The sequence below is a fragment of the Thalassophryne amazonica genome, unplaced genomic scaffold, assembly GCF_902500255.1.
Source record: "Thalassophryne amazonica unplaced genomic scaffold, fThaAma1.1, whole genome shotgun sequence".
Classification (NCBI taxonomy): Eukaryota; Metazoa; Chordata; class Actinopteri; order Batrachoidiformes; family Batrachoididae; genus Thalassophryne; species Thalassophryne amazonica.
The window spans coordinates 165756-173503 of NW_022986288.1; positions in this window are offsets into that span (position 1 = coordinate 165756).

Genomic DNA, 7748 nt, shown 5'->3' on the forward strand with positions numbered 1-7748 from the left:
ACCTCCAGAGGTGACCTTCATCAGAAATCACCTTTGTCAGAGACGATCCTCTTCAGAGGTGACCTTCAGAGGTGACCTCCAGAGGTGACCTTCAGAGGTGACCTTCATTAGAAATCACCTTTGTCAGAGATGATCTCTTCAGAGGTAACCTTCAGAGGTGACCTCCAGAGATGACCATCAGAGATGACCTTCATCAGAAATCACCTTTGTCAGAGACAATCCTCTTCAGAGGTGACCTTCAGAGGTGACCTTCAGAGATGACCTTCATCAGAAATCACCTTTGTCAGAGACGAGCCTCTTCAGAGGTGACCTTCAGAGATGCCCTTCAGAGATGACCTTCATCGGAAATCACCTTTGTCACAGACGATCCTCTTCAGAGGTGACCTCCAGAGATGACCTTCATCAGAAATCACCTTTGTCAGATATGATCCTCTTCAGATGACCTTCAGAGATGACCTTCATCAGAAATCACCTTTATCAGAGATGATCCTCTTCAGAGATGACCTTCAGAGATGACCTTCATCAGAAATCACTTTTGTCAGAGATGACCTTCAGAGATGACCTTCATCAGAAATCACCTTTGTCAGAGATGATCCTCTTCAGAGATGACCTTCAGAGATGACCTTCATCAGAAATCACCTTTGTCAGAGATGATCCTCTTCAGAGGTGACCTTCAGAGATGACTGAGATGAACGTCACCAGTCATGATCTGTCATCAGTGGTATTTGAGGGGTGACACTCACACCCTGAGTAAATGTCATCTTCTGCTAAACCTTCAGCTCCCTCTGAATGAACGAATCATTATGTCGCAGGTTTGAACTCTGCTAAAACCTGATTTTAATCTAAATTTGTTTTGCATTTTTAACAGATTTACAGTAACAACACGTACAGTGAGGTTTTTTAAATAACTTGGTAAGAATGTTGGTTCTGGCTTCTAACCCAGAACAGGATCCAGTGAACCCTCGGGTGGATCTGGATGAACCCGTGGAAAGAGGAAACACAAAGATCCATCCGGGGTGAACACAGAGACACTCCTGGATTACCAGCAGATACAGACTCTAACTTTACTGTTACAGCTGATGATGTCATAAAGATTGATGTGGTATTGGTTGGTATCACAGACACTCCATGTGCGCCAGCCTTTTACTCAGCACACGTCGGTGCCAGTCTGGTTCGGTCCAGACTGTCTGCAGGAAACCCGAAACTCTGAGTTAACGTATCTGCAATCACCATGTCCATAAAGATGTTCCAGTAAGCTGGAATATTATAGCTACTTGAAATCTAAGAGTGTGTTTGTTTGCGCTCATCCTGTGTTAATCCAACATCTCTGCTGAAGCTGTTCCACAAGGAAACCAGAGACTCCGCCCCTGTGCGAGGAGGGAGGAGCCTCGCCTCCATCCCGTGGAAGCGGTTTGACTTCGCTCACAGAAAGTTTATTTACTTACAAAGACGGAAATCTCAGCTTCAGAGGTTTGAAATTAAACGAAAATGTTCTTCTTCTTCAGTGACAAATTAAACTGTTCTACACATAGCCACTAGATGGCAGTATTTAGCTGTGTGTAGTCTGTGAAAAACTGCTCTGATATCAGCAAATTCAAAATGTAAACTAATAAAAACACAGGATCACATCTGTGAATGTTTACACATTATTTAAAAACAAACAAACAAACAAACAAAAAAACAGTTTTGATGGAGACTGAAAATTACACCTGGCAGCCAATCACAGCCCAGAGCCAGGCAGGCAGGCAGGCAGGCAGTCAGGTGGTCAGTCTGTCAGGCGGTCAGGCTTTCAGAAGGTCAGGCTGTCAGGTCATCAGTCTGTCAGGCAGTCAGGTGGTCAGGCGGTCAGGCTATCAGGTGGCGCTGACCCGGAGGATTCACGAGGATCCAGAACTTTAGATGGAGACTGAGTGTCGCTGCAAATGACAGGACGTGTGAGACGTCATTTCTTCTTCTGTCTCTGCTGCACTCGTTCGTTCGTTCGCACTCCTTCTGTCGTGTCAAACCTTCCTCACGCACCCAGAGCCTGGAGGATCAAATCCCAGCCTGACCGGAAAATCACTAAGGGCCCTTGGGCAAGGTCCTTAATCCTCAAGTTGCTCCCAGTGTGTAGTGAGCACCTTGTATTGCAGCAGCCTGACATTGGGGTAAATGTGAGCCATTATTGTAAAGTGCTTTGAGCATCTGATGCAGATGGAAAAGCGCTATATAAATGTAGTCCATTTACCATTACACACCCGGCGCTATGGGCAGGCCTTAGGAGACCGGGCCCGCCCACCAAGATGCCTGTGCCCCCCCCCCCCCCCCCCCCCGCCACTAGGGGCACAGATCTCTAAAAACACAATGTTTTTAAACTATTTTTTATCATAGTAGCTAATTTTGTGTTAAGAAATTCCAATGTTTCATTTTATCACCACTTTTTCATCCCTTCACTGGCTTCCTGTCCCAGTGAGATCAGATTTTAAGGTTCTGCTACTAGTCTATAAAAATGTTCATGGACTGGCCCCTCTCTACTTAGCTGACCAAATTAAACCCTACGTACCAGCCTGGGCTTTTCGTTCTCAGGGTGCAGGACTACTTAGTGTCCCTATGGTGAATAAGAAGTCTGTGGGTCACAGATCTTTCTCTTATGCACCCCTGCTAATTCTTCACACAGGAAATAGTTTTTAGCTGCTTTAATATTTTAAAATTAAATTTAGAGTGGCTTTAATAAAATCTCGGGAAGTGAGCAGACGCCTGAGGAGGGGAGAGGACGTGTGCTGATGTTTCTTAGAGAGGCTGACGTGCAGCTGCAGGAGCAAAGGTTTGAGAACAAAACAACATAAATATGTTGATTTAGATCATCCATCCAGGATAGTTGTTGTCTAACCCTAAGATGTAAAAAAGAAAAAAAAAAAAGAAAAGTAAAAAAGGGGGGTTTTTTTGGACCATGTTTTCCTTGACCTTCGACCTTTGGAATGAATTACTCCAAAGTCTAATCAACTCGAGATATCAGTCTGAGTCATATTCCCACTGAGTGTGAAGAACATCCATGCAGCTGGTGTCTGCATGGATGTTCATGTGTAAGTCATCTTATACACGCACGCACACACACACGCACACACGGGCGCGCACTGTTGTCAGTGAGCTGTAAGATGTTCAGCTGCACACCTGGGCCCGGTTTCATAAAGCAGTCTAATCTTGTTTAATCAACTAAACTCACTTAGTTTACCAATTTTTTTTTACGTTAGTTGTTGCACAAAGTGCTTAGTTGGCTAAACTAAAGTTTGTAGCCTGGTACAGAGGAGGCCCATTTTATTTTAGTCGACAAAACTTCAGTGTTTTACCTCAAACCTGGCAGCTATCATGTACCACCACAAGACGGAACACTGAAGAGCTCCCGTCGCTCGTATTCCTCCAAAAGTAGGACCTTCCTGCGCTTTTTTTTTTTGCCTTTTTGCTCTCGGTCGGGACGGTCGCATTTTTCGTTCCTCCTCCCTCCCCAACTTTCCTGCTACTGTAGCGTGTTTGTCTGTGAGGCTGCCAGCCCTGCTCCTCTGGAAAATGGCAAAATGGATCTGATCAAGTGGTCTCTGAATGCAACTGACACTATTTTTTCTACAATACACTCGGGAGCGGAGGACCCGACCTGTCCTGCCGGGACGCATGTGGCGGGTTATGTGATGGACAGCTGGCGGAGGTGGCAAGTCATGTGCCTGTACACGTTGTCTGTGGAGGACGTTGAAGATGTTTACTTATTTGGAGCTGTCGTGACCGGGTTTCTGCTGTGTGGAGCGGCCATAGCACTGGTTTACCAGAAAATTAAGAAGGCGGAGGCGGCATTAATTGGCCCGTCCAGGCTGCCCCACATGACTGATTCGATTGGAAGGGCAGTGTCAGCTCAGTCGGTGGGTGTTAACTGCATGTTGGAATCCATCTCGGGGAGAATGGCTGCACTGGAAAACTGCTTTGACCACATTTCCTCTCCTCTATTCAGATGTATTTGGGAGCCACTCTGAAGTTTCAGACGGTGGAATCTTTCAGGCGTCTGTTAATCTGGATATCTATTTGGTTTCCAAACACCAGCTGCCCTTCAAGGCCGCTGGGATAAAATCCTCCCCCCGATGAACACTCCTGATGCCTCGCTCCTCGTCTCCCCCGCCTCTTTGTCTTCTCCCTCCTCCCAGTCCTGAGATGTTGACTGTGGGACCTTGAGACTCTGGTGGACTGATTCAGGACTGGGATCCCCCCCCAGGATGGACAGATAAGGCCTGTCGATGGCGCCAAGGGCGGCCTTCCGGGCTGTCTGTCTGAACACTGTACACATTCAAGTCTCGGCTGTCGTCTGTTGTCTGCTGTGATTTGTTTACTGTTTTCCTGTGCTATGGGTTTTTTTTTCTCCAGTGCTGCTGCATGAGTTCAACACAGCAGCAATGGAGGTTTTTCTTTTCCCAATTCTTCCCTTGTGTGTGCTTTTATATGTGTTCATGTACCAGGCCGGCTTATGTGTGTTGTGTGTGTTATGTGTGAGTTGTTGTTTGTTTGTCATGAGGCCAGTCAAGGTTCGCTCAGCCCTGCTCGTGACCTAGGGCAGGGATGTACATCTGGAGCTGGTCCCCGGGCGCCAAAAAGGCGACCTCTGCTCCTAACTGGCAATTAGGATGGGTAAAATGCAGTACACACATTTCATTGTGCAGGGAACATGTTCCTATGTGCATATGACAATAAACTCCTTTTGAATCCTTGAATCCTTTTGGCCGTGGTTGTAGCAGACGACTGATGTGTTTGTGACAGTTCTCACATTAGCCACCGGGCGTCACTGTTACGCTGAGCAGCGCTGAATGCACAAAAAGGCTTGACAGAAGGGTAAAAGAAGAACTGCTACACTAAGAGCTAAACACGTTCTTCTGCAGTTCATATTGTCTGTAAATGTTAATAAAACCAGTTAATGAAACAAAGGCTGGATAGTTCATGACAACGACCAACCTGGTGTCACAGACCGAACGGCCCCCCTAAAAATCAATCCCCCCAATGACGCGGTTCACTGATTATCACCTCATTTCTGCTTCAAACTGCCTCTAGTCATAATCTATCTCAGCCACAGATATCTGACGCTTTAGTACAACAATCATTTCCACATAAATTCGGCGTTTTTTCATCATAAAAGGTGGAGGAAGCGATCAGAGCTAAACAGCTAAATGAGCTGCTAGCTGATGCGTTCACTGAACATCGGACATTTCAAAGCATCACAGAATTTGGCCTCGTTTCTGCTTAAAACTGACTTGAGAATGATTTAAGAGGTTTTACCTTCATCATCTGGTGGTTAATAATCACTTTAATCCATGTGATCGCTTTGGGTGAAGAGACTCTGTCTCAGACGTGCTGCTGTGGTCCGAAATGGTGCATGTGCAGATGCAAAAGGTGGACCAATTTTTAGGGGCAAACTGTTCAGTCTGCGACACCGGAACTAAACAAAACTCAAACGCACTGGAGGCATTTCTTGGTAACGGCACTCGCGAGGCCATTATGCCCGTGAAAGCCATCGACTAACATGAAACGGTTAATGTACGGAGATTAGCCATAGGAGCTCGCTCCAGGGCACTTTAGTGATCTTCCCATGCAGCGATCCTCTGTTCATGTACACACTTTGCTTTGTTTGTTTGTTTGTGAAGTTATCTTTTAAAAGTGGACTCACATTAGATCAGGTCATTAGATTAGATCCGGGACTATGATTGTCCCCCACAACACAGAACAGCTTTAGGTCCTGGATGACGGCCACCCGTGGGTTTCTGCAGAGAGACAACTGGTCCGTCCCCACCTCTGCAAAGTAACTGTCTACCTGCTGCATCCATGTGACACATGCGCGTGTCCTTGACCTTGTCCTGTCTTTGGGGTCCTCACCACTGAGACACCTGTGTCCTGGATCATGTCCAGGGAAACACTGGTCCTCTGGTGTGGTCAGAACAACCTGGAGCTGAACCTGCTCAAGACTGTGGAGATGACGGTGGACTCCAGGAGAAACCCACCATCACCGCCCCCCCCCCCCCCCCCCCCCCCATCCTCAACAACACTGTGACCACTATGGACACTTTCTGGTTCCTGGGATATACCATCTCCCAGGAACTGAAGTGGACCTCCCACATAGACTCCATCAGGAAAAAGGCACAGCAGAGGATGTACTTCCCCAGACAGCTCAGGAAGTTCAACCTGCCCCAGGAACTGCTTATCCATCTTCTACACATCCATCATCCAGTCTGTCCTGTGCATCTCCATCTCTGTTTGGTTTCCCTCTGCCTCAAAACATGACAGGCACAGACTTCAACCATCTGTCAGGTCTGCAGAAAAAAAATAATCGGAGCCAGCATGCCCTCCATCCAGGACTTATACTGGTCCAGGACCAGGAAGCCAGCTGGTAACATCTCAGCAGACCCCTCCCATTCTGAAGTTGGACAGAAATGTAATTAATTAATGTCTAAACAGACAGACAAGCTCATCGTGTCCTTGAACAGACCACAGACATTTTACAACAATGGATGTAAATATATGGTGTAAAAAAAACGACTGCTCGTGGAAAGTGAGGAACTTTGTTGAATTGGCGTGCCAAACTAAAATAGAAAATTTTTCCTTTGACATTTCTGATGATTTAAATGTCCTCGTGACCCGACAGGAAGTGGATCCCACAAACATGAGTTAAGCCCAGGTTACACATAGACGGTTTTGTCGGCGGGTAGTACGTAGACCAAAGTTCGCGGTAGTTCCGGCTGTTTTCGCGGTGGAAAGGGGCGGAGCATTTCCCCGGCGTTTTGAGCGCCGTACTAGCCGCAAATACGCGGATAAAATACCACTAAATCCATCGAATAAAGCGGCGTTTTGACGCCGTAGCATCCAGCACGTCAGGCAACGGGGGTTAATACCCAGTTCTATCCTTTACAATCGCAGGTTAACACGCGCGTGAGAAAGGCGGTGTTCTGCTGCCGCCGATAATGCCCTGTGTACCACTAGATTTATCTAGGCAAATCCTGCGTTACTCCAGCAACTTTTGCATATAGGCACCGCCCCCAGAGTATAATAGGCTGAAGCAGCTGTCACTGCAGGAGTAGGGAGCTCAACTCTCAGCCTTTTCTTCTCCTTCCTTTTTCCTCCTCCTCAACGTGTTGCTCGTCTCCACCACAGGCCTCTCCTCTGCTTCTGAACCAGACCTCTTGGTAAGTCCTTGCTGCTGCCAATTTTCTTTTAGGAGGCATAATGGAGCTTCTCTCCAAAAATATCTGGAGCTGGCTGCGAGTGAGAGGCCTGCATGCAGCGCACTAGCGTTTTTATACTGACCGCCGCCTATCGGCCGTTTGGAACGGCATTAACCTGGAGGTGGCGTTTAGAGCGGCATACTGTCCGCTACCGCCGCCGTTTTGTCTGCCTCTGTCGGCAGTTAAAATGCCTTTGAGGACGCCGATGTGGGCTCTATCACCGTTTTACACACCGTTAGTTAGGGATACAACGCCGGCCACCAATTACGGCGGTGTAAACTGCGGCACTACAGGAAGGGTCAGGATGAAACGACGATTAAAAAGTATCAAATGCCGTTGTTCACGTTGTCTTCGTCGTCACGCGAATTCTCTGGGAGCGCTCCCGGAAGTATTCGACATGTTGAATAATTTTCGACGATTCCCGGTAAAGCCGGAACTAAGCCACGCCCCCTAGTGCCGGCGTTGACAACGGCGTTTGATCCTTAAGACGGCCAAAAATTCTTCCGGGACACTTCCGGGAGCTCT